Source organism: Suricata suricatta, chromosome 8 (assembly GCF_006229205.1).
Source record: "Suricata suricatta isolate VVHF042 chromosome 8, meerkat_22Aug2017_6uvM2_HiC, whole genome shotgun sequence".
In the NCBI taxonomy this organism is placed as follows: domain Eukaryota; kingdom Metazoa; phylum Chordata; class Mammalia; order Carnivora; family Herpestidae; genus Suricata; species Suricata suricatta.
The window spans coordinates 33696266-33723305 of NC_043707.1; the positions used below are offsets into that span (position 1 = coordinate 33696266).

General features: G+C 45.7%; 1 pseudogene; it reads right to left on the reverse strand.

The window, feature by feature from the left end:
• Positions 1 to 22550: 22550 nt before the first annotated feature.
• On the reverse strand, positions 22551 to 24084 carry LOC115297563 (annotated as a pseudogene).
• Between the last annotated feature and the right edge of the window lie 2956 nt (positions 24085 to 27040).

The following is a 27040-nucleotide window of genomic DNA, read 5'->3' on the forward strand; positions in this document are numbered from 1 at the left end:
TAAAAGAAGTCATGGGAATGTAAAGTACAGCATGGCCACTATAATTAACATGCTGTATTACATGTTTACAACTTACTGAGAGAGGGGCACCTGGGGGGCTCAGCTGGTTAAGCATCTGACTCCAGGTTTCAGCTCAGGTCATGATCTCACAGTTCATGAGATCAAGCCCCACGTCCGTCTCTGTGCTAACAACATGGAGTCTGCTTGGGATTCTCTCTCCCTCTCTCTCTGTCCCTCCCCTCCTTCTCTTGCTCTCAAAATAAATACATACACTTTAAAAGTTACTAAGAGAGCAAATCTTAGAAGTTCTTATCACCATAAAAAATAATTTTGTAACTACCTAGAGTGATGGATATTCACCAGATTTGTGACAATCACTTCACAATGTATACAAATATCAAATTGTTATGTAGTATACATGAAACTGACATAATGTCATATGTCAATTATACCTCCAAAAATTAATAAAAAGCAGGATAACAAATTCAGAGAGACAGAAAGTAGAAGGGTGATTGCCAGGGACTGGGGAGTGGTTGTTTATTGGGGACAGGGATTCAGTTTGGGAAGATGAGCAAGTTCTGGAGATGGATGGTGGTGACATTCACACAATGTGAGTATATTTAATGCCACTGAACTGTAACTTAAAAATGTTTAAAATGGGGCACCTGGGTGGCTCCGTCTTTTAAATGTCTGACTTCAGCTCAGGTCACGATCTCACAGCCCATGAGTTCAAGCCCTGCGTTGAGCTCTGTGATGACAGCCAGAGCCTGGAGCCTGCTTCAGATTCTGTGTCTCCCTCTCCATTTGCCCCTCCCTTGTTTGTGCTCTGTCTCTCTCTCTCTCTCTCAAAAACAAATAAACATTAAAAAAATAAATTTAAAATGGTAAATTTTATGTTATGTGTATTCTAACACAATAAAAGAGCAGGATTTTAAAAAATACATAAAGGGATGCCTGAGTGGCTCAATTAAGCATACAACTTTGGCTTAGGTCATGATCTCACAGTTCATGAGTTTGAACCCCACATCAGGCTCTCTGATGTCAGCTCAGAGCCTGCTTCGGATCCTCTGTCCCCCTCTCTCTCTGCCCCTTCCCCACTGGTTCTTTCTCTCCTATCTCAAAATAAATAAATAAACTTTAAAAATCATATGTGATATAATCCTAACCATCTAAGAAGAAAAAAGTCACATATAAAATATTACCAACAAAACATAACAAAATATTCCTATTGTTTGCCCTTTGGTAAGAGGTCTGTGGGTAACTTTAATTTTCCTGTCTCTACTTTCCTGTATTTTCTATATTTCCTATTATATGGGCATGTGTTATAATATCTAGAAAAAATAAACTTTAATTTTTAAATGCAGCCTAATTGAAATAAGAAAGAATTGAAGTTTCCACTGTAGCTTTTTTCTCCATAGTTAGAGCAGGTACATATTAACGAATAAAACATACTCAGGGTTCAAATATAGCAGCCTACCCTCTGAATTCTTTTCAGAGATGAGGAATCATCCTATAAAACAATTTTTAAGGCCCAGCGTTTACTAAAAACTTATTGAAAATAAAGTCCACGTGTGTTCCTTGTATCTTAATTTGTCATTCTGTTTTGGCTTAGCTCATTTCTGTTCTCTTTAATTCCCATGAACCGAGAAGACACAGGCATGGTGCAGCTAAAATTTTGCCTCTGCTAATGACTTAATTTATGAATGTTATAAATACAGATGATTTTTTAAAGAGAGAAAGCACATTCTTGGCAAAAACCAAATGTCTCTTAAGACGGGCTTAATTAAAATAAAATACTCTCTAAATAGAATACCTCATCAGAATTTATGAAAATTTTAGAAGTTGAACATGACAAAGTAGGTTTCAAAACATGAGAATATTTAAAGCAAAACATTCCTCTTTGTAAGTGCCCCAAAATATGTGTCCGAGTGCATGAGAAGTCAACACTGCAAAAATAAGGAGCCTGTGTTTGAAATTTTAATATGCACATTAAAAAGACCAAGAAATATGACTGTAATCTGAGTGAGATTAGACAAAACCAGGAAGGTAATAAAACAACAGAAGGAAGCACCTTTCAACGTAAGAATTTTCGGCTTTCGACAAGAGACCTTAGCTCAGAAAAAAATGACAGTGGCAAGGAGCCATGTTTAAAGCCAAACCTCATGGTTCAAAGACAAAAGACACTGTTAAAAGTTATTTCCATTTTCCCACTTTGAAAAGGCCTTTTCACTGCAGCTTCCTGTGAAATTTTACTGCGTTTTCCAAAGTAATCCTGGCCACATACTGGGTAAGGAACAGAGAACAAAACCCTCCGATCTGAAGGTCTGAAAACAGCTACAGCCTACAGAGTGCCTGGTGGAGATTCATCTTCCCAAGGATCAGTTAAAAAAACATCTGAAGAGCAACAGTCTTTAGAATAGATGCCCGGCGGGCTCAGTCAGCAGAGAGTGCAACTCTTGAGTTGTGAGTTCAAGCCCCAGGTTGGGTGTGGAACTTACTTTAAATAAATAAGTAAAAATTTAAAAATAAGATAGGGGTGCCTGGCTGGCTCAGTCAGAAGGGCATGTGACTCTTGATCTCGGGGTCATGAGTTGGAGCCCCACGTTGGGTGTAGAGGTCTCTATAAAAAAAATGTATTTGCCAAAAAGGAAGCACCCCACTACGGACACTAAAAGAGTGAATTCTGAAGAAATGTAGGGTTGGCAAGTCCCATGGGGGAGAAGTTGATCAATAAGGACCCTGAATTCCTGGGTCTGCCCCCTGATCCCGGCTTTACTCACCCAGGATCCCAGGCCAGGGCATTGTTCTGGGGCGTGGACCCCCCTGCATGGCTGAAAAGCATGTAGGACTAAATTATATTAAGTTTTCCTATAGGCAATGAAATTACTAGCTCAAGAATCTATCATTTTTACCTTTATACCTGGAATTATCAGGGCCTAAAAGGGTTTTGAGGTAAGTTTTCATGGTTGGATTAGACACAGAGTACTTAAATATTTCCCAAGTTAAAAAAAAAAAAAAAAACTTCCGGTTTCCAAGACTACCAAATGTTCTAAGCATTATCACATTCTTTATCTTTTTTCCCCCCCAGGCAGGGTTGGAGCAGGCTGGAATAAAGTAAGGTAAAATACCTCCTTCTTAGAGAGTTGTGTTTCCCTAAATTATGGGTCTTGGAATGTTGTGATTAATCTGTCCAGACTTCCATTATAGATGACGGATTCATTACTTGGGTAAGGTCTGAGGGAAGCGATTAGGTCATGATTATGTTTGAGAAAGATCAGTGTGGGGGAAAGAAGGTGTGGAAGGTAGAGATAGGAGGCAGAAATACATGTTCGGAATCTGAGGGAGGTGGAAGATAGGAGCCCAAGCTAAGACGGAAGAGGTGGAGATGGCCAGGGAGAAGCGGCCAGACTCGGATACCCCAAAGACATACAACTGGTAAGGCAGCATTATTATCGTTGTTCTAGTTACTGCAGCAGTGTAACATCCCAGCCCCAAACCTACAGACCTAAAACTGCCATCTGATTACGTGGGTGGATTCTGTGGGTGAAGAATTAACACAGGGCACAGCAAGGATCACTCGTCCTGTGCCAGGAGGCCGAGACTTCAGCTGGGAGGCCTCCAAGACAGGAGGGGCCGGGGAACTTGATGGTCGGGGCTAGAATCACGTGGAGGTACCTTTGCTCGCATATCAGAACTGAGGCTGTGGCCTCGGCCAGGCAGTCATCCAGAACACCTGCGTGTGACCTGCCCGTGTGGCCTGGGCTTCCCCACAGCGTGTCGGCCTCGTGTAAGGTCTGGCGTGACCAGCAGGACCCCAAGCGCCGGTATTCTAGGGAACAAGGCAAGAGCTGCATAGCCTTTATGACCCAGCCTTGGAAGTCATGGAGTGTCATTTTTGCCCACATCCAAGGTCAAGGGGATGGGTTTACACTCCATCTCTCTTTTTTTACTGATTATTTATTTTTGAGAGAGTGTGAGTGGAAGAGGAGCAGAGAGAGAGGGTGACAGAGGACCCGAAGCAGGCTCCATGTGACAGCAGCAACCCTAATGCAAGGCTTGAACTCACAAACTGAGAGATCATGACCTGAGTTGACAACCGATGCTCAAACGACTGAACCACCTAGGCGCCCATACACTCCATCTCTTGATGAGGTGATAGGGGTCTAGAAAAGCATGTGGGACAGGAGATATCCTTGTAGACATCTTTGCTAAATCCAATCTGCCACAAGCATCAGCCATTTCCTCTGTGCTGAGGACCAGCATTGGGCTAAGCACCTCCCCCTGCCTCATTTCCTCCTCACAATGACCTTGGGACGGGTGTTATCATGTCCGAGGTACAGAGGAGGAAACCGGGCCTTAGTGAGGGTGAGTTTCTTGCCCAGGTGCCTTGGGCCAGTGAATGAAAGACCCAACTCAGGTGGTCTCTGAACCCCGTTTTTCTCCACCTTTCTCTGCTTGTAAGTGATTGCTGGCAGGTGACTTTGGGGAAGGAGACACTGAGGGCAGCAGGGGAGCATAAGGAGGAAACAGGGGTCGAGGCGGGGAGAAGCAGACTTTGGTGGCGGCAGGAGGGCTGAGGCGAGGTTAGTGTTGGAACCCTGGAGAGCTGCCTGGACAGAGCCACGTGTCTGGACCAGAGTGGCCTGAGAGCCAGAATGGGAGCTGGGAAGAGGGTGTGCAGGGGCGGGGGGGGGGGGGGGTGCGCGAAGCAGCCTGAGCTCTGAGGTGCAGACAACATGAGGCTGTTGCCTGACAACCCAGCAGGAACGCAGACCTTCACTGCAGAGCCTCGAGTCTGACCAAAACATTTGTCATCTGAAAACCTCATGCTGAGCGAAAGAAGCCAGACACAAAAGGCCACATAGTGTATGACTCCACTTATCTGTGAAATGTCCAGAGTGGGCAAATCCATAGAGATAAAAAGCAGGGTCTGGAGGGAGGAGAGAATGGGTACAGGGGTTCCTTTTCGGGTGATAAAAATGTTCTGGAACTAGGCCTAGCGATGGGCACACAGCACTGTGAATGTACGAAATGCCACAAATGGTAATTTTTAAAAATTGTTTAATGTTTGTTTTGTGTTTTTTATTTTTGAGAGAGCGGGGGAGAAGGAGGGGCAAAGAGAGGGAGACAGAGAAGCTGAAGTAGGATCCAGACTCTGAGCTGTCAGCACAGGGCCCAATGTAGGGCTCGAACTGAGCCGAAGTCAGATGCTTAACCAACTGAGCCACCCAGGCGCCCCTAATATTTGTATATTTTTGAAAGAGAGAGAGACATAGTGTGAGCAGGGGGAGAGGTAGAGAGAGAGAGGGGGACACAGAATCCGAAGCAGGCTCCAGGCTCTGAGCTGTCAGCACAGAGCCTGACATGGGGCTCAACTCACAACCTGAGCCAAAATCAAGTCGGACACTTAACAGGCTGAGCCACCCAGGGCACCACAATGGTAAATTTTCTTTCATGTGTATTTCACTAGCCAAAAAACCCCTATCATCACATGCCCACAAAAGGAAAAGCTGATAAATTGGACCTAATTAAAAACATTTGCTCTGCAAGAGACCCTAATGAGAGTCTGAAAAGACAAATCACAGGCAGAGAAATCATGTGCAAATCAACCAGCCAATACAGCATTTGTATCTAGAATATATAAAAAACTTGGAAAACACAACAGTGAAACATAAGTGGGCCACTTCTTTTTTATTTAACACTTATTTATTTTTGAGAGACAGAGAAAGACAGATCATGAGCTGGGGAGGGACAAAGAAGGAGACACAGAATCCGAAGCAGGCTCCAGGCTCTGAGCGGTCAGCACAGAACCCACGAACCGTGAGATCAAAGTCAGACGCTCAACTGACTGAGCCACCCAGGCGCCCCTGGGCCACTTCTTTCTGGTGGGAGAAACACCTGTCCACAGATCCCCTTAATAAGAAGTCTGTGTGATCATCTGATGTTTTTGTGTGTCCCAGAGCAGAGCCCAGAAAAGCAGAGGCGGGGCCTGATTTTGCTCACCACTGTGACCCATGTCTAGGCCAGGGCCTAGCACAAAGTAGGAACAGAGGAAATATTTATTCAATCAATGAATGAATGACCACGTGTGAACAGGCCTGGCCCAATGCCGGCAGAGAGCAGACATCTGGTGACCGTTGGGCAAACTTAGCCCAGAACCCCTAAAGCATGAAGGCTGGAGACCCTGGTGAAAACAACCCCCCAGTGGCCATGCCTCTGAAACATCAACAGGCAAAGAGGACCCCATTCATTCATTCATCCATCCATTCATTCAGTGAATATTTATTGAGCACTTACTATGCACCAGGCTCTGTCTTAAGCCTATGAAATACATCAATGAGCAAAACAGACAACCATCCCTACCTTCATGAAACACGGTTTTATACAATGTGAAAAGACAGCAAGGCATTATTCACAAGAGCCAAAAAGTGGAGGCAATACACATGACCATCACAGGGGAAAGATAAACAAAAGGTGGTCCATCCACACAGCAGATCGCTCACCCTTAAAAGCTAAGGAAATTCTGGCATCTGCTACAACACGGATGAACCTTGACAACACTATGCTGAGAGAAATGAGCCAGTCACAAAAACACAAATACTGTGTGATTCCACTTCTATGAGGTCCCTGAAGTCGTCAAACTCGCAGAGACAGAAAGTAGGTGGTGGCTGCTGGGGGCTGGAAGGGCAGGGTGGGGAGTGAGCATGTAATGGGGACAGAGTCTCAGTCTTGTTTACAGGATGAAAAGTTCTGGAGATGGATGGTGGGTATGTAGCACAACTATGTAGACACATAGATATGCATAACACTGCTGAGCCGTGTACTTAAAAATTGCTAAAAGGCGGGGGAGAGGGCGTGTGGCTCAGTTGGTTAAGCATCCGTCTTCGGCTCAAGTCATGATCTCATGGTTCATGGCTTCGAGCCCCATGTCGGACTCTGTGCTGACAGCCCAGAGCCTGGAGCCTGCTTCAGATTCTGTGTCTCCCTCTCTCTCTGCCTCTCTTCTGCTTGTTCTCTCTCTCTCTCTCTCTCTCTCTCTCTCAAAAATAAATAAATTTTAATAATGTAAAATGGGGGCTCCTGGGTGGCTCAGTCAGTTAAGCATCAGACTTCGGCTCAAGTCATGATCTCATGGTTCATGGGTTCGAGCCCCATGTCGGACTCTGTGCTGACAGCTCAGAACCTGGAGCCTGCTTCAGATCCTGTGTCTCCCCCTCTTTCTGCCTCTCTTCCACTTGTACTCTCTCTCTCTTTCTCAAAAATAAACATTTTAAAAAATGTTAAATGGCAAATTTTATGTGAAGAATATTTTACCACAGTTTTAAAAAAGTAAAAACAAAAAACAAGGGCTGTGGAAAAAGGAATCTTGTGGGCAAGATGACTGTTTTTTTTAGAAGTGTGTATGCTCCCATTCTTTTTTTTTTAACTTTTTAAAAAAATGTTTGTTTATTTTTGAGACAGAGAGAGACAGAACTTGAGGTGGGGAGGGGCAGAGAGAGAGGGAGACAAAGAATCTGAAGTGGGCTCCAGGCTCCGAGCTGTCAGCAGAGTCCCACGCAGGGCTCAAACCCACGAACCGCGAGATCATGACCTGAACCAAAGTTGGATGCTTAACCGACTGAGCCACCCAGGCGCCCCCAAGATGACTGTTTAATGAGAGCAGCCAAAGCCCCTGTTCATGCTTCTCTCATTCTCCATTAATAAGAGGATTTTCAATAGCTCTTCAGAGATAAAATTATGTTACAACTGGGGGAAGGGACAATATTTGTGCAAAAAAAAATATTTGCAGATATTTTTTTTACTAAGTTTTTTTAAGGTTTTAAGTTTACATCCTCTGTTACCCAAAATAAAGGAAGATGAGTATTCTGCATATTCAGGACCTATGCCTCACATTGCTGAAATATTTTCCCCAATTTTTCTTTTAGAAACATGTGTGGGGACACCTGGGTGGTTCAATTGGTTGAGTGTCCAATTCTTGGTTTTGGCTCAGGTTGTGATCTCACAGTTGCTGAGATTGAGCCCAGCATCGGGCTCTGCACTGACAGCACGGAGCCTGCTTGTGACTCTCTCTCTCTCTCTCTCTCTCTCTCTCTCTTTCCTCTTTCTCTACTCCTGCTCTGCCTTTCAAACTAAATAAATAAATATTAAAAAAAAAGAAAAGAAGAAAGAAACGTGTGTAAACTGGGAAATCATACCACTGTACAAGTTACCTTGACAAATATGCTATAAATAAATAACCTGATCTTTGTTTTCAATGTTTATTTTCGAGAGACAGAGAATGAGCAAGGGAGGGGCAGAGAGAGAGAGAGAGAGGGAGGGAGACCCAGAATCTGAAGCAGTCTCCAGGCTCTGAGCTGTCAGTACAGAGCCTGACACGGGGCCCGAACCCAAGAACTGTGAGATCACGACCTGAGCAGAAGTCAGACGCTTAACCGACTGAGCCACCCAGGGGCCCTGTAGAGACTTTGGCTTTTAATTTGGTTTCAAGGAGAGGCAGGAACTTCTGTGCAAAAACATCAGATCCATTTCCACAAAACAGTAAAGCCAAGGTCCCAAAGCTCTGTTCCTGATTGGAGTGTGACACCTGGACGTGTTTTGTCCCCCGCAGCTTACACGCGGGCAGAAGGCTCCTAGGGAGAAATCTGGGGGAAAGACTAAGAAAACTTTAGACGTAAAGACTTACTAGGCCACCGGTCCACATCACTAATTTCTTGGTCAGAAGCATGATCTCAGTTAAAATTGGTAGCTGCCTTGGTTTCTAGATTCTGAAGTCCTTGTGCTTCAGGATGATAAATGCCAAACATAAATGGCACGTAAAACAGAATGGGAACTTTCCTGCCGCTCAAGGACATGCTTTCATCCGGTCCTGAAGTCTCGTGTGAAAACCCGACGCTTTCGCGGAGGCTCGAAAGCTGAAAAGACTGATGTGCAAAGGTGTCCACCATCCGTTGTGAAATGAAGCAAAAGCAAGTTCTAAGTTCGCGTGTCCCCCCATTTGGTTAAATTAGAGAACATTCACGGGAGTATGTTTATAGCGTAATGCGTAAGGAAAACCCTCTGATGACCAGTTAATACGATTAGATCTGTGCTTGGGTGACAGAGAACTTTCACATTCTGTATTCTGTATGTCTGAGGTGCCAGAATTTTGAAATAATTAACATGTATTGCCTCTCTAATTAGAAAAAGCAATTTTTAAAAATTTTAACGTCTATTTATTTTTGAAAGAGAGAGAGACAGAGCATGAGCAGGGGAGGGGCAGAGAGAGAGGGAGATACAGAATCAGAAACAGGCTCCAGGCTCCGAGCTGTCAGCACAGAGCCTGACCTGGGGCTTGAACCCATGAACCGTGAGATCATGACCTGAGCTGAAGTTGGACACAGCCTACTGAGCCACTCAGATGCTCCACGATATTTTTAATGGAATATCTAGAATACATAAATAGCTCTCCAAATTCAACAGTAAGAGAACAATCTACACAATAAAAACAAACAAAAAAATCTGACTTAAAAATGGGTAAAAGGCATGCACAGATATTTCACCGGAAAGATATACAGACAGCAAATAAGCACATGAAAAGGTCTTTTACTATCATTGACCAGTAAGGAAATGTAAACAAAGACCATAATGAGATATATGTCATTGGCTAAAATTAAAAATAGTGACGACACCACATACAGTCAATGATGTGGGAAAACTGGATCGCACATGCATTGCTGGTAGGAATGTGAAACGGCATAGCCATTCTGGACTAGTATTCTGGTAGTTTCTTACAAAACTAAATATGCATCTGCCATGTTACCCACCAATTGCACTTCCAGGCATTTATCCCAGAGAAATGGAAATCTGTGTTCCTATAAAAAACTTGTACACGCTCAGTCAGTTGAGCGTCTGACTCCGGATTTCGGCTCAGGTCATGATCCCAGGGTCATGGATCAAGCCTCATGTCGGGCTCTGAGCTGAGCATGGAGCCTGCTTAAGATACTCTGTCTCTCTCCCTCTGCCCCTTTCCTCAGCTCGTACACTCTCTTTCTTAAAAAAATTTTTTTTAATTTAAAAACCCGTGCATGGGTCATCATGGTGGCAATAATACAATGTCCTTGAACAGGTGTATGGTTAAATGGTCTGTGGCTTCTCTGCACCATGGAATCCTATACATGAATAAAAAGAATCAACTATTTATACAATGCACCAACTCAGATAAATCTCCAGGAAATTATGCCAAATGAGAAGAGTCAATCTCAAAAAGTTACATGCTATGTTAGGAAAACAGATTACGGCTTGGGGTTGCCAGGGACTGTGGGCAGACGGAAAGGTAGCTGTGCCTAGAAACAAGTAACACAAGAGGCCCTTGCAGAGATGGAACAATTCTGTGTCTTAATAGCCACGGTGTGTGTACATGAATCTACATACACGATAAAGCTCATTGAGCTACAGACGCACGCACGCATGCAGACAAATGAATAAAACTGGTAAAATCTGAATTGGCTCTATAAATGATATCAATGCCAATTTCTTGGTAACATTATTACAGTATATATGTAACACATATATTACAGATTTGTAATCTATTACATTTTATGTATTTTACATATATTACAAATCTGTAATATATGTGTTACATACAATAATATATGTCGTACTATAGTTATGCAAGATGTTTTCATTGGGCCCAATCGGCTGAAAGGTACAGGGGACCTCCCTGCACATTTTTTATAACTTCCTGCGAATCTAAAGTTATCTCTTTAAGTTTATTTATTTAGTTTGAGAGAGCCCGCCATCGGGCTCGATCCCATGTACCCTGAGATCATGACCTGGGCTGAAATCAAGAGTCAGACGTTCAACCGACTAAGTCACCTAGGCACCCTTATATCATTATTTTTTTAGTTTAAAAAAAAATCACATGGGGAGCGCCTGGGTGGCTCAGTCAGTTAAGACTCCGACTTGGGCTCAGGTCAGATCTCATGTTCGTGGGTTCCAGCCCCATGTCAGGCTCTGTGCTGACAGCTAGCTCAGAGCCTGGAGTCTGCTTCGGGTTCTGTGTCTCCCCCTCTCATGCTCTGTCTCTCTCTGTATCAAAAATAAATAAAACACTAAAAAAATTTTTTTAAATAAATAAAAAATTTAAAAAATCACATGGGGACAGATATAAAGTCCCTCTTGCTTAACAAACCACTTTCACCAAAAATTTTAAAATATTTCTTTCATTTTAATTTAACACATATACATTTTTTTTTAATTTTAGAGAGAGAAAGAGAGAGGGAGCACAAGGGAGAGAGCGGAGGGAGAAAATGAGAGAATCTTAAGCAGGTTCTGGGCTGATCGTGGGGCTCAATCCCACGACCCTGGGAGCATGACCTGAGCTGAAATCAAGAGTCAGAGGCTCAACCGACTGAGCCACCCAGGTGCCCCTTAACATATATTTTATGGTGATGGGTTCTTTGAGACTTTAATGAATTATTTCAAACATATCTTTCAACATGGTATGTGAAAAAAATTTCCATCATCCAATCTGATAGATTTTTATTGGCTAACTCGGGACATCTGTACATACCACTGTTTCACAAAGTCTTGTCTGTAAACCATCTTGGTGCAGAAAAGATGCAGATTCTATCCAGTCTTTCTGAACTGGGCTATCTGGGGTTAAGACTTAGCCATCTGCATGGCTATTAAATATTTCTAGTGACTCTTATGGCCAGTCTAGCTTTAGAACCATTGATACATACAGTTTATGCAGCTGAAGTCAGAGAAAGTTCCAAACAAAACAAATATTTTGCATGGCTTGAAATAAAATGCTAGGGAGTTGGCTGAAGAAACAATGACCTTATTTTCTGATGTCGAAAAAGAGCACAACGTTTTCCAAATGTCAGATATAAAAATGAATCCTAGGAGAATAAACGTCCCCCAAGGACATTAATTTACAAACTCCAGATCTAGGAACTGCAGTGATATTCATGTGGATTCAGTGAATTTCATGTCTGACAACTTTTCTGGTACAAAAACAAGACAATGCTTGCAAGATGGCGGATTCTGGCTGATATCTACCATCCTAGCATGGTCCCACTAGCCAGGTGGGCCCATCAGGCTGGCTGGAAAGAGCCATCAACTGAACGGATAAACAAATTGTGGTATGTCCATACAAAGGAATACTATTCAGTAATCAAGAGAAAAGTACTGATCTGTGCTATAATGTGGATGAACCTCGAAAAGGTGCTAAATGACAGAAGCCAGTCACAAAAGTTCACAATTATATGATTCCATTTATATGGAATAACCAGGATAAGTAAATCCATAAAAAAGAATGCAGAGAGGGGCGCCTGGGTGTCTCAATTGGTTGATCACCCAACTTCAGGTCAGATCATGATCTCACAGTTCAAGGGTTTGAGCCCCATGTTGGGCTGTGCTGACAGCTCAGAGCCTGGAGCCTGCTTCGGATTCTGTGTCTCCCTCTCTCTCTGCCTCTCCCCAACTCATGTTCTGTCTCTGTCTCTCAAAAATAAATGTTAAAAATTTTTTAATAAAAAATAAAATGGTTATTTAAAAATATTTTAATGTTTATTTATTTTGAGACACAGAGAGAGAGAGACAAAAAACACACATGGGAGGTGGAGGGAGAGAGAGAGAATCCCAAGCAGATTCCACACTGTCAGTGCAGAGACTAATGTGGGGCTCAGTCCCATGAACCGTGAGATCATGACCTGAACTGAAATCAAGTCAGATACTTAACTGACTGAGCCACCCAGATGTCCCATAAATTAACCATTGTAGGGGCACATGGGTGACTCAGTCAGTTAAGCATCTGACCCTTGATTTCAGCTCAGGTCGTGATCTCACAGTTTGTGAGTCCAAGCCCCACCTCAGGATCTTTTCCAAGTGGGAAGCCTGCTTGGGTTTCTCTCTCTCCCTCCCTCACTACCCCTCCCCTGCTTGTGCTCTCTCTCTTTCTCTCTCTCCAAAGAACAAATCAACATTTTATTTTATTTTTTTTAATTGTTTTAATGTTTTATTTATTTTTGATACAGAGAGAGACAGAGCATGAGAAGGGGAGGGGCACAGAGAGAGGGAGACACAGAACCGGAAGCAGGCTCCAGGCTCTGAGCTAGCTGTCAGCACAGAGCCTGACGCGGGGCTGGAACCCACGAACGTGAGATCTGACCTGAGCCGAAGTCGGAGGCTTAACCGACTGAGCCACCCTGGTGCCCCCAAATCAACATTTTAAGAAAGAAATAAATAAAATGGTTAGTTTATTTTACCTCACTTAGAACTTTTAAATAAAAATGTAAGGAAATATAATTTGGTAAGCAAATTAATCTGAGTAGCATGATCAGTTGAGAAGATTCTTTGTGGGCAGGAGGAAAAAGTTTGTTTAAGGAAGGCATATGCTTATGTCTCAATCTCCCGAACTGAAAGTATAAAACACATACCTTTAGCCCTAAAAAATTCCATCAGACATTCAAGCTCAGTTTAAATTAATGTCTTCCAACTTCTAGTTGTATTTAAAATGCAAACTGGAAATAGTAACAGATTGACTGAACTGATAATTTATTAAAAATTGAGTTCTGGGGCACCAGGCTGTCTCAGTGGGAAGAGCATTGTGACTCTTGATCTCAGGGTCATGAGTTTAAGCCCCACTTTGGGTGTAGCGATTACTTAAATAAATAAAAATCTAGGGGCACGTGGGTGGCTCAGTTGGTTTAGCAACCGACTTCAGCTCAGGTTATAATCTCACAGTTCTTGAATTTGAGCCCTGCAGTGTGCTCTGTACAGCAGAGGGCCCACTTCAGACCCACTGTCTCTATCTCTCTCTCTCTGCCCCTCCCCTGTGAATTCTCTCTCTCTCTCAAAAAAAATTGAGTTCTGTTTGCTGAGTTAGCTGGTCAGATCAGGAAAGCAGAGGGCCCCAAACCTTAGCAAGCAGGAAGGATGGATAGTTAATAACTTGGCCAAAGAACACAAGTGCTGGGGCACCTACACGGCTCAGGTCGTGATCTTACAGTTCATGAGTTCGAGCCCCGAGTTGGGCTCTGTGCTGACAGCTCAGGGACTGCAGCCTGCTTTGAGTTCTGGGTCTCCCTCTCTCCCTGTTCCTCCCCTGCTCACACTCTGTCTCCCTCTCTCTCAAAAACAAATAAAGCATTTTAGAAAATTTAAAAAAAGAACACAAGTGCCATTTTAGGTAGTTTTCAGGTCCCCCAGCATGCCTCAAAGTTACCATCCAAGTAAATTCAGGAGACCTTCTACAAGCCCATTTGTGAGTTGTCTATGATCATCAACACCACAGTTGGCCATGGCTCCGAAGGGACAGGGCTGGGCCACCCGCCCAGGCAGCCTCATGTGAGCACCCACACACTTAGAATGGTAAGCACTCCCATGTCATTGGTTGACCAGCTACATAGGCTTATTATTTTCACCTTTGCTTTTTAAATGTTTATTTATTATTGAGACAGAGACAGAACATGAGCAGGGGAGGGGCAGAGAGAGAGGGAGGCACAGAATCGGAAGCAGGCTCCAGGCTCCAAGCTGTCAGCACGGAGCCTGACACAGGGCTCAAACCCACAAACTGTGAGATCATGACCTGAGCCGAAGTCAGACGTGTAACCGACTGAGCCATCCAGGCGCCCCTTATTTTCACTGTTTAAATCTTTCTATACCGAATGTAGTTTTTGCACATACTTCTGATTCTCATCTTTGACTATTCATCATGGATCTTCCCCTTGTGGTATTTCTCTTTCACCACCAATGCTGAGGATCATGCCAATAACCAGATCTGAAATCAGCCCTAGAGAACAACCCTTCCCAGCACCCCCAGTGGGCACATCTGCACTTAGAATTGGCAACTATGAGGCTGAAAATTAGTTGTGGTGGGGTTTTTCTGTTTTTGTTTGTGTGTGGGGTTTGGTTTTTTTTGTTTTTTTTTTGTTTTTTTGTTTTTTTTTTGCGAGAGAGAGTGCATAAGTGGGGGAGGCAGGCAGAGGGAAAGAGAGAAAGAGAATCCCAAGCATTCCAGATGCAAGAGCTTGAGCCCACGACTCTAGAATCATGACATGAGCCGAAGTCAATAGCCGGGTGTTCAGCCTACAGAGCCACCCCGGCGCTCCACCTGCAACCCTTTGAGAGAAAGCTTGTTTTTGGGCCCATGGCTGCAGGATTGAGGGGGCTGAGACCTGGACCCCTAAAACTGAAAGGAGAGCCTGAGGATCAACTGATTCTCAAAGATGTAGAAACCAACCCTAACCCTAACCCACTGAGATAAACCAGGGATAAACAAGAGTTTAGAAGACTCTTCCTTCCCTCCCTTCCTTCCTCTCCTCCCTCCCTTTCTTTTTTCTTCCTTTGTTCCTTCCTTTTTTTTTTTGCTTAGGTTAAGCAGAATTTATTTTCATTTGTAAGAGGACCCTCTTGCAACAGGGTTATTCAATTCTCCTAAAAATGGTGGCATTCTTTTCAACTTCTTTCAGAAGGAGCCATCACATACATGGAATATAGGATACCATGGATCATGGCAATTGGGATATTGTTCACATTTCCAGGCAAAATCCAAGGTAGCATGTCTGTTCTCACCATGTCCCTAAAAACAGCCATTTGAGAGGAAACTGGCAGAGAATTACATCACTCCCGGGAGCCGTAGGGTTCAACGCTTGCACCAATAAATCTGCACAGATGGCTTCTGCACCCCACTTTCACAGAATTTATTTTACATCTGTTGTACCAAAGAGCATTTTGAGAAAGAGAGAGAGAGAAAGAGAGAGACGGCATTAGCTGGGGAGTGGGAGAGAGAGAGGGAGACAGAGGATCCCAAGAGGGCTCTGGGCTGACAGCAAAGAGCCCAATGTGGGGCTCAAACTCTTGAACCATGGCATCATGACCTAAGCTGAAGTCGGACGCTTAACCAATTGAGCCACCCAGGTGCCCCAGCAGACAACTCATTTTAACAGACAAATTAAAGAATACTTTTCAGCAGACATGACTGTCCTAAGTTGTTTCTTAGGTGACAATTTGACAAACACTTACATTATCCGTAACGGTAATTATACGCCCCCAGGGAGAAGCACCAAGGTGTGTTGGAACTTATGACCATGTTCGCCCTGTGGATGTCAGCCCTCGAGTCTCCCTGTGCTTGCACACTGGTTTGGTGATCCACTGGGTGCCAGGATTTCTTCTGAGACCTTTATGGGATGGATCCATGGGGATAACCTCAAAAGAATTTGTCCATGGAATCTTAGCCAACCCAGTAAGAATTCAAGACTCCCAGAGCCCCCACAGTGGCGTCCAGCTCTCTCCTCTGTGACTTTAGCTGGTTGACACCATGACGACAAGCTGGACAGGCTTGCCCTTAGGCACTGGGCGTTTTCGGCCACACAAATCTGGCATATGGCGCAACCTTGCTTGGCCTTGTACCCCAGTCTGCACTCTGGGTTGGGCGGGGTGGGGAGGAGCTGTGGAGCACAGAGACCTGGGGGTACTGCCAACAGTGTGCTATGGGGCGCCGGGTGGTTCAGTTGGTTGGACATCCGACTTCGGCTCAGGTCATGATCTTGCAGTTCATGAGTTCAAGTCCTACCTTGGGCATGCTGCTCTCAGCTCAGAGCTTGCTTCAGACTCTCTGTTGCCCTCTCTCTCTCTGTACCTCCCCTGCTTGTGCTTTCTCTCTCAAAAATAAGTAAAACATTTAAAAAAATTTTTAAAGCGCATCACATAAGACTGCTCCTTCCTCCACGGCTCCTGGCTGTACCTGTAAGCGCCCATCCTGGCTTGCTTGGAGCTGACAACCACCAATGGAAAGAAAAAGAAGAGCCTTTCTCCACAGCAGCCTCCTGCTTTAAATGAAAGTTTTGGTGATGTATTTTGGGGTCACGTATAGGTGGTTACTGTTGATAAAGGTAAGCTTTCTGGTTTTTGTTTTTTAAAGATACCTTGGGGTGCCTGGGTGGCTCAGTCTGTTGGGCATCTGACTTCGGCTCAGATCATGGTCTCACGGTTCGTGAGTTCAAGCCCCGAGTCGGGCTCTTTGCTCACAGCACAGAGCCTGGAACCTGCTTTGGATTCATGTCTCTCTCTCTCTGCCCCTCCCCTGCTCACACTCTGTCTGTCTCTCTTAAAAATAAAATAGACAACACCCCATGCCAGTCAGAGTGGCTAAAATGAACAAATCAAGAGACTATAGATGCTGGCGAGGGTGTTGAGAGACGGGCACCCTCCTACATTGTTGGTGGGAATGTAAACTGGGGCAGCCGCTCTGGAAAACAGTGTGGAGGTTCCTCAAAAAACTATCAGTAGAGCTCCCTTATGACCCAGCAATAGTACTGCTAGGGATTTACCCAAGGGATACAGAAGTGCTGATGCGCAGGAGCACATGTACCCCTATGTTCATAGCAGCACTGTTAACAGTAGCCAAAACATGGAAAGGGCCTAAATGTCCATTACCTGATGGGTGGATCAAGAAGATGTGGTATATATACACAATGGAGTACTACATGACAATGAGAGGGAATGAAATGTGGCCATTTGTAGGAAAGTGGATAGACCTCGAGGGTGTCATGCTAAGCGAAGTAAGTCAAGCAGAGAAGGACAGAAACCATATGTTTGCACTCATAGGTCTAACAGGAGACCAGGAGAGACCTAATGGAGGACCAGGGGGAGGGGAAGAGGAAAAGAGAGTTGGGGAGAGAGAGGCACGCAAAACTTGAGAGACTACTGAATACTGAAAACGAACTGAGGGTTGAAGGGGAAGGGGGAGGGGGGGAAGAGGTGGTGGTGTTGAAGGAGGGCACTCGTGGGGAAGAGCACTGGGTGTTGTATGGAAACCAATTTGACAATAAACTATTTTTTAAAAATAAATAAGTAAATAAAATAGACATTAAAAAAAAAAAGAAATCTTGGAGGGGGCGCCTGGGGGGTTCAGTCAGTTAAGCCTCCGACTTCGGCTCAGATCGTGATCTCAAGGTTTTTGGGTTTGAGCCCCACATCAGGCTCTGTGCTCAGAGCCTGGAGCCTGCTTCCGATCCTGAGTCTCTGTCTCTCACTGCTCCTCCCCTGCTCACATTGTGATTCTCTCTTTCTCTCAAAAACAAATAAACAGTAAACATTTTTTAATAAAATAAAGAAACCTTGGTTCCAGCGAAGACTTCACTATCCGTGGGCGTCCAAAGTGAATCCTTGGTTTTTCCTCTTTGTTTCTCTCACCCCAGAGAGATTCATTGAACAGAAGTGCCTGCATTTCCCAGATTCAAGCTATTTAACAAGTGGCTATTTTTGCTAATCTTTTGGATTAGTCTTTACAACTGCCAGAGAAACAGCGCCTTAAAAAGGAAATGCTTCTGCCTTAGAACTTAGACTCAGTTTAAAATCGTCATGATCAGTTTTTAAAAAATAATGCCAGGCAAGTACCGAAAAGATTTACCTCAAAACAGGTCCAGCCAGCTAAGAATAACCTTTAAACAAACACTTATGAAACCTGCACGAGACCCCACGGAAGAAACCAGAGCCCAGAGGTCATAGAAAAGTGAGGACCTCTGTGCTGGAGGACAGACCAGCTCTTAGCTTAGCTTGACCTGGTGCAGGAATCAAAATCGGATGTTGGACACCAAAAGCGAAGGCAAGGAAAGCAAAAATAGACTACCTCACGCTAAAAATGCTCTGCAATGTAAAGGAAACCATCAACAACATGAAAAGGCAACCTATGGAATGGGGAAGGATATGTGTAAGCCATCTGAAAAGAGGTCAGTGTCTGAAAGCTACAAAGAATCCACACAACTCAATGGGAAAACAAATAAATCCAATTTAAAACTGGGCAGAAGAGGGGCGCCTGGGTGGCTCAGTCGGTTAAGCAACCGGCTTCGGCTCAGGTCATGATCTCACGGTTCGTGGGTTCGAGCCCCGCGTCAGGCTCTGTGCTGACAGCTAGCTCAGAGCCCGGAGCTTGCTTCGGATTCTGTGTCTCCCTCTCTCTCTGACCTTCCCCTGCTCACGCTGTCTCTCTCTGTCTCTCAAAAATAAATAAAAGACATTAAAAAAATTTTAAAACTGGGCAGAAGAAATAGAAGAGACATTTTCCCAAAGACCACATACCAGTGGCCAGCAGGCGCGTGAAAAGGCACTCGCCATCACTCATCATCAGGGAAATGCAAACCGGGACCACAAGGAGACATTGCTTGACACCAACTTGAATGGCTGTCATCAAAAAGACAGGAGACTGGGCGCCTGGGTGGCTCAGTCAGTTAAGCTGTCTGACTTCGGCGCAGGTCACGATCTCCCAGTTTGTGGGTTAGAGCCCTGCCTGGGGCTCTGTGCTGACAGCTCAGGGCCTGCAGCCTGCTTCGGATTCTGTGTCTCCCTCTCTCTCTCTGCCCCTCCCCCACTCACGCTCTGTCTCTGTCTCTCAAAAATAAATAAACGTTAAAAAATTGTTAAGAAAGACAAGAGACAACAACAATAAGCATTAGCAAGGATCTGGAGAAAAGGGAACCCTCCTGAACTGTTATTTGGGAATGTAAATTGGTGCAGCTACTAAGAAAAACAGCATAGAGATTCCTCAAAAGACTAAAATAGAACCACCATATGATCCGACACTCCCACTGCCGGGTGTACATCCGAAGGAATTAAAAACAGGATATTGAAGAGATCCCTACACTCCTGTGCTCATGGCAGCGCTCTTCACAATAGCCCAGATATGAGAGCAACCTAAGTGCCCATCAGTGGGTGAATGGATAAAGAAGATGTGGTATAAATAAATATATACATATATAAAATGGAAAATTATTCAGGCATGAGAAAGAAGGAAATTCTGTCTTTTGAAATAACGTCCATGGAGCTTGAGGGCATTATGCTGAGTGAAATAAGAGAAATCAGAGAAAGACAAATACTGCGTGGTATCACTTTGATGTGGAATCTAAAAAATAAAAAATGGTTGGGGTGCCTGTGTGGCACAGTCGGTTAAGCGTCCTGCTCTTGACTTTGGCTCAGGTCATGATCTCACAGCCCTTGAGTTTAAGCCCTGTGTTGGGCTCTGCACTGACAGCTCAGAGTCTGGTGCCTGTTGGATTCTCTGTCTCCTTCTCTCTCTCTGCCCCTCTCCCGCTCATAATCTGTCTCTGTCTCTCAAAAATTAATAAACATTAAAAAATTCTTTTAAAGAAATTTGCTAAGAAAGTAGAACTTAAATGTTCTCTCTCGCATACATATATATGGCGATGGATGTCTTACTGACAATGTTTACTTGAAATAGCTTACAGTTTTATTTATCAGTTATACCTCATAAAGCTGGGGTGGGGGTGCTGATGTGGCATTTATTCCTGTGGTTGCAAAAATGCAACAGGGCTTTCCAAAGTCTTGTGTAGAATAGCACTAAAATACATAAATGTTAACATTAAGAAATCTTGGGGCGCCTGGGTGGCTCAGTCGGTTAAGCCTCTGGCTTCGGCTCAGGTCAGATCTTAAGTTCGTGGGTTCAAGCCCTGCATCAGGCTCTGTGCTGACAGCTAGCTCAGAGCCTGGAGCCTGCTTCCAGTTCTGTGTCTCCTTCTCTCTCTGCCCCTCCCCCTCCCATGCTCTGTCTCTCTCTGTATTAAAAATAAATAAAACATTTAAAAAAAAAGAATTTAAGAAATCTCCCCTGAGCAGATATTTTTGTTTGTGGGGAGTGGTTAGGAAATGGGGTGCTAGGCGGTGAGACCATTTTAGTGTGCAGGACTAATGTAGAGTTTTCTGGCTCTCACCCCCTCATGCTGACTGCACTTCATAAGGCACGAAGTCAACCAACCAACATCCACATTTCCCAGTGCCCCCCGGGGGTCAGGGAAACTAACTCCACCCCTCACCAAGGACCACTGAGTATAGCATGTCTGTCTGTACCTCAGACTTCCCTCACTCCCATCCTATTACCCACTTCATCTCTCCCCTTTAACTGACTCTAGCATTGGGCGCCTGGGTGGCTCAGTCAGTTAAGTGGCTGACTTTGGCTCAGGTCATGGTCTCACAGTTTGTGAGTTCAAGCCCCATGTTGGGTTCTGTGCCATCAGCTCAGAGCCTGAAGCCTGCTTCTGATTCTGTGTCTCCCTTGCTCTCTCAAAAAATGGCTTTAGTATAGTCACAGAATTGTGGAACCATCACCGCAGTCAAATTTAGAACATTTCATTACCCCAAAAAGGGAGTGACGTCCACATACGGACACCAAGCCACGTTAGCTTCCTCCTCTTCTTTAAGCTTGAGGGCCAAGACAACATTGGAAACTTCCTGTGAGGGGAAAGGCACTCATGTCTGTGTGTGTGGCTGTGTTTTCTCTGATTCCTCCATGGGCCTCCAGAGTAGCAAGATGGGAGGTGATTATTGGGGTGCCTGGGTGGCTCAGTCTGTTAAGTGTCTGACTTGGGCTCAGATCATGATCTTGTGGATCGTGGGTTTGAGCCCCGTGTCAGGCTCTGTGCTGGCAGCTCGGAGCCTGGAGCCTGCTTCGGATCCTGTGTCTCCCTCTCTCTCTGTCCCTCCCCTGCTCACACTCTATCTCTCTCTGTCTCTCAAAAATGAATAAGCCTTAAAAAAATAATTTAAAAAAATTCTAATTAAAAAAAGGAGGTGATTTTCTTGGGACTTTGGGGGGCCTACTCTCTAAGTACCAGCTAGCCCTTCAGGCTCCCTTCCCTCTGAGAAGCAGAGGGTTCAGAAATGGGGGTCCCAGGTCTGCAGACACCCCTACAGGTGGCATGCCCGTTGGCTCTGAAGCCGTTATAACAAAACACCCCAGGCCAGGCGGCTTAAACAACTGACATTTATTTCCCACAGTTCTGGAGGCTCCTGGTCCAAGACTGAGGCACCAGGAGGTTCGATTCTTGGTGAACGTTGTCTTCCCGGCTTGTACATGGCCACCTACTTACTGTGTCTTCACATGGTGGGGAAACAGAGCGTGCTCTGGTCTCTTCCTCTTCTAAGGACACTATTCCCATCATGGGGTCCCTCCTCATGACCTCATCTAAAAATAACCACCTCCCAAAGGCCCTGTTTCCAAGTATCATCACATCGGAGGTTAGGGCTTCAGCACTGAATGGAGGGGCACATAATTCGGTCCACACACAGAGTTAACGTCTATAGGGGGGAAACAGGGTAGGCCCTCCATGCTCAGCAGTAAGAGAGACAGAGACAGACAGAGACAGAGAGGGCTTAAATGTCTTCCCATAACCAAGTAAGAAAGGAAGCTTGGGGCCACAGCCTTGGTCATTTCTCCTTAAAATTGCTTTAAAAAGTTTTTATTGGGGTAAAATAAAACTAACTATCAGTGAGCATCCAGCTCAGGGACACTGAGCACATCATGTCACTGTGTGACCATCACACATCCATCCACAGGATGTGTTCTGTCACCCCAAACTGAAACTCTGCACCCCTTAAACACCACTTGCCACTCCCTCCCCCCACTTCTTTCTGGCTAGCTCATATTCCATCTTTCTCTTCATGGGAATTACAGGGAAATCTTGAGGATGGACACTCATATTTGGGGGCGGGGGGATTATAAGGAACCAGAGAAGCTGTGCCTGACCTGAAGACAGGGAAGCTCAAGAAATCAGTCAGTGCTGGTGCTTGGAAGTAAAAGGAGAGCAGGGTGGAGACAAAAGGCAAAAAGGGAAGGAAGGAAGAAAGACAGGGAGGGAGGGGGAGGGAAGAAAGGAGGAAGTGGGGGGAGGAGAGGGGAGGAAAGAAGGGAAAGAAAGAAAGGAGGGAGGGAAGAAAGAAAGGGAAGACCGAAGGAAGAAAGGAAGGAAGGAAGGAAGGGATGGAGGGAGGGAGGGAGAGAGAGAGGAAGGGAGGGAGAGAAGACCAAAGGAAGGAAGGAAGGGAGGGAGGGAGAGAGGAAAGGAGAAAGGGGAGGGGAGGAGAGAGGAGGGAAGGAAGGGGAGGGGAGAATGAGGAATGGAGAAAGGAAAGACAGGAGAATGGGAGTGAAAGAGGGAAGACAGGAGGGTGGGAGGGAGGGGAGTGGAGGGAGGAAGAAGGCCAGCCTGAGCAGAGCGGAGGTCTGGAGGCCAGAGGGCTACACAGATGGAGGGCTTCAGGGCCGCAGCTCCGGGTGGGCCAGCAGTCACCACCGCCGACTGACACACTCGTCTTCACGGCCAGTGTTCCCAGTAACTTTCTGTCCGATTTGATAGCAATACACTCACTTAATAGCAAGTCCAATTCATGTGGCTTTTCCCCATTTGTCATCTGAAGTAACGGGTTTTGCTTACATTCGAACTTAGTGAACTACTTCCAAGCAGCAAAGCAAAACTTAACTCTAATTTCTTGTCCTCAGGTTTTCACATTTTGAATTTTTTTCCCCACTGGTTGTCAAAATGATCCTTTATTAAAATAGTTTCCTTTGTTGGGGCACCTGGGTGGCTCCAGTCAGTGGAGCGGCCAACTTCGGCTCAGATCATGATCTCACGTTCATGGTTTCAAGCCCCGCGTCAGGCTCTGTGCTGACAGCTAGCCCAGAGCCTGGAGCCTGTTTCAAATTCTGTGTTTCCCTCTCTCTCTGCCCCTCCTCCTCTCACGCTCTTTCTCTCTGTCTCAATAATAAATAAAAACATTAAAAAAATAAAAAAAATATTTTCCTTTGTACTTCTGAACTCGCTGGGAACTCCACTGCACCACTATTGATGTCATCTACGATGCCATGAGGGTGGCGGCCATCGGCATCACAGCCCACAGACCGGATGGTCCCTAGGATCTCTTTAGTGGTCCCAGAGAGTCCTCTGGCTAATGATCGGAGCTGCACCTATCCAGCAATGTTGACAATCTCACCAAAAGTGATATTTCTGCTGTGCTTAATGTTTTTCTGCTTCTTTCCATCTCTCAGCAGTTCCCTGAGGGCTCTGATAATCAGGGTGGAGGCAGAAGGTGCCACTTCAATGTGGCCTGTCTGTTCTGAACGGTCAGATTCACTGTAATCCTCAGACCCTTCCAATCAGCGGTCACCTTGGTGATGTCATCACCAACCTTTTTTGGAGAGAGACCCAGCAGGCCGATCTTCGGGGCCAGGGCAGACGTGGCCCTGACTTCGCCGCCAGTGCACCTCAGGTATATGGCTTTGGTCTCGTTGGGGTGGAACTTAGGCGGCATGGTGGACCGGTTGGTGTCGGATGAACCCAGATTCAGGATGACCGAAGACTGTTGCACTGTCACCTCCTCCGAACTGAAAACCAAAAGCTTGAATTTTTTTTAACATTTATTTATTTTTGAGAGACAGAGTGCAAGCAGGGGAGGGGAAGAGAGAGGGAGACACAGGGACAGAGAGAGGGAGACATGGAATCTGAAGCAGGCTCTAGGCTCTGAGCCGTCAACACAGAGCCCGATGTGGGGCTCAAACTCACAAACCCCAAGATCATGATCTGAGCTGAAGTTGAACGCTTAACTGACTGAGACACCTAGGCACCCCAGTTTTTCCTATTTTGTTTGCGACAACTGAGTCATAGTGACAAGGGTCTTTCTTGGACAGAGAACCAGGAAGAAAAGACTGGCTGCGGTGGGAGCTGCCACGAAGGGGAGGACTTGGTCTCCCTGCCAATACAGGGAGGACTGTGGGAGCCTCGAGAGAGGAGGGCAGTGCTGGTCAGGGCATGCGGCAGGGCCAGACTCCCACACTGTCTGCTTTGATAGGGCAGAGACTATGAACAGTCAGATTCGCCCGAGACCAGGGGGCTTCGGATTGTGTGAGTTGGGAGGACTTAAGTGTGAAAGAGACCTCAGCTCTCTGCCCGGGGTGGACAGGTGAAACGGTGCTCCGCAGCCGCGGATCTGCATCTCAAACATCGATCTCGCAAATCGCAGGTCCTGGCACCTGGCAGGCACAGTGTGGGGGCTCAGCAAACCTTTGCCGACCAGCTCCCTGGGGCCGAGACAGGGCTCTACAAACGAAGCACTCACACAAAGACCTGGAAGTGGGGTACAGGAGAATCCGAGAGCCTGCTCCAACACCTCCTGGGATGCGTCCCAGCCCCGGGAGAGATCCCAACGCGTAAGGTAGATATTCGATTCTTACCGCAAATCCTTGGAAACCCAGAGTCACTATTGCCAAACACTGCAAGCCATGGCCTGCCTGCTTCCGTCTGATGTAGGATTCTCCACCACAGGTCTGGCCAACGAGCCAAATTCTGTTGTCTGCTCTGACCGTTTAAAGGATGTGAGTGTTTCCCTAAAGAGGCGACCTCATGGCTTGTATGAGCCCCACAGAGCCCAGAACAGAGCAGGGCGGGGGAGGGCAGGCAGGATTACTAACAGTTGACCAGACTTGGCTTATGAAGCATCAACGCCTGGGATCATCCAAACCAAGGCCATCGAACCTCCTTTGCCGCAGTTTTGAAGAGCCTGTTTTCAGACCGAAGAAAGGGGTCTTACACAAGGCGCAGACGTCCCGTTGTGAAACAGGACAGAGGGGGCCTTCCTTCCCAGACCGTCTCCCCGGGAGGCACAGCCTGGAGGAAAGCATTCACTTCCTGCCCACGAGTGGGACAAGCATGAGGTCACATGGGGAGTGAGTTCCAAATGCTATTTTTAGAGGCAACAAGGGGGAGGCTGAGCTGCAAGCTGCTCAAGGATTCCTTGATAAAACCCACAGGTCTAGGGGGACAATAGCTTCCAAGTCCTGCCTCGATGTCTCAGGCTGTCCTCTCTCACGGACTGAGTCTCCAAGTGACTCTAGAGGGGGGCTGTACAGGATGTTCTCATGAATCATCTCCAGTCCTGTCCCGTTACCAGAGCCAAGGTCAGGCTTTCAACCTGTGGCTCTCTTTCCTTTGGAGTTGCTAAACCGTGGCACACCATCCCCCCCACCAAAATCACTGGCTGGGGTGACAGCCTCATGCAAGGTGACATTTTTCAAAAGGTGAAGAGTTGAAAGAGACTTTTGTGTTTTTTTAATGTTTATTCACTCTTAAGAGACAGAGAGAGAGCACAAGTAGGGGAGGGGCAGAGAGAGACAGAGACACAGAATCGGAAGCAGGCTCCAGGCTCTGAACTGTCAGCACAGAGCCTGATGCAGGGCCCAAACACACAAACCGTGAGATCAGGACCTGAGCTGAAGTCAGACGCTTAACTGACTGAGCCACCCAGGCGCCCCTCACATCTTCCTTCCAAAGAGAGGGGTGCTTGGGCAGCTCAGTCTGTAGAGCATGCAACATTTTTTTTTAAGTTTATATATTTTGAGAGAGAGTGTGTAAGTGGGGGAGGGCCAGAGAGAGAGGGAGATTGAAAGAGAGAGGGAGACAGAGAGAGCGAAAGAGAGAGAGAGAGAGACAAAGACAAAGAGAATCTTAAGCAGGCTCCAGACAGATAGCACGGAGCCCTATGTGAAGCTCAAACACACAAACTGTGAGATCATGACCTGACAGAAAACAAGAGTTGGAGGTTTAACCCACTGAGCCACCCAGGCTCCCGGAGCACATGACTCAAACTCAAGGTCATGAAGTAGTTCACTGTGACAGTTAACACTGTGATGCCAACCTGACCGCGCTAAGGGTGCCCAGAGAGCTCATAAGATGTTATTTCTGGTGCTTCTGGTGAGGGTGTTTCCAGAAGAGATTGTGTTTGAATCAGTAGACCAAGTAATAAAGACCTCCCAAACCAACATGGGCAGGCTTCGTGGGCCTGAACGGAACAGTCCCTTGAGCTGGGACATGCATCTTCTCTTGTCCTTAGACCCTGGAGGTCCTGCTTCTGGTTCCGGAATGTTCTATCATGGGCTCTCCAGGTTCTCTGGCTTGTACAGAGCATATCTTGGCCTTCATAGTCGCATAGGCCAGTTCCCACTGTAAGTCTCCTCTTTTATGTCTATGTATATCCTATTGATTCTGTTTCTTTACAGAATCCTGATACACTCATGAATATGATCAGAAGTGAGAGACTAAGACAATCCCTTCTTGTAGAGCAAAAGCCTATGGAAGATCATGTGCAAACTTGTGATCCCTTTTCCCCCCACTGCAAAAGAATGGTGTTTTTGTCTTGTTTCAATGGGGGGGTTAAAAGTAAAATCACGCACGCCAATAAATATTTTTCATATCTGAAAAAGCAAATTTCTCAC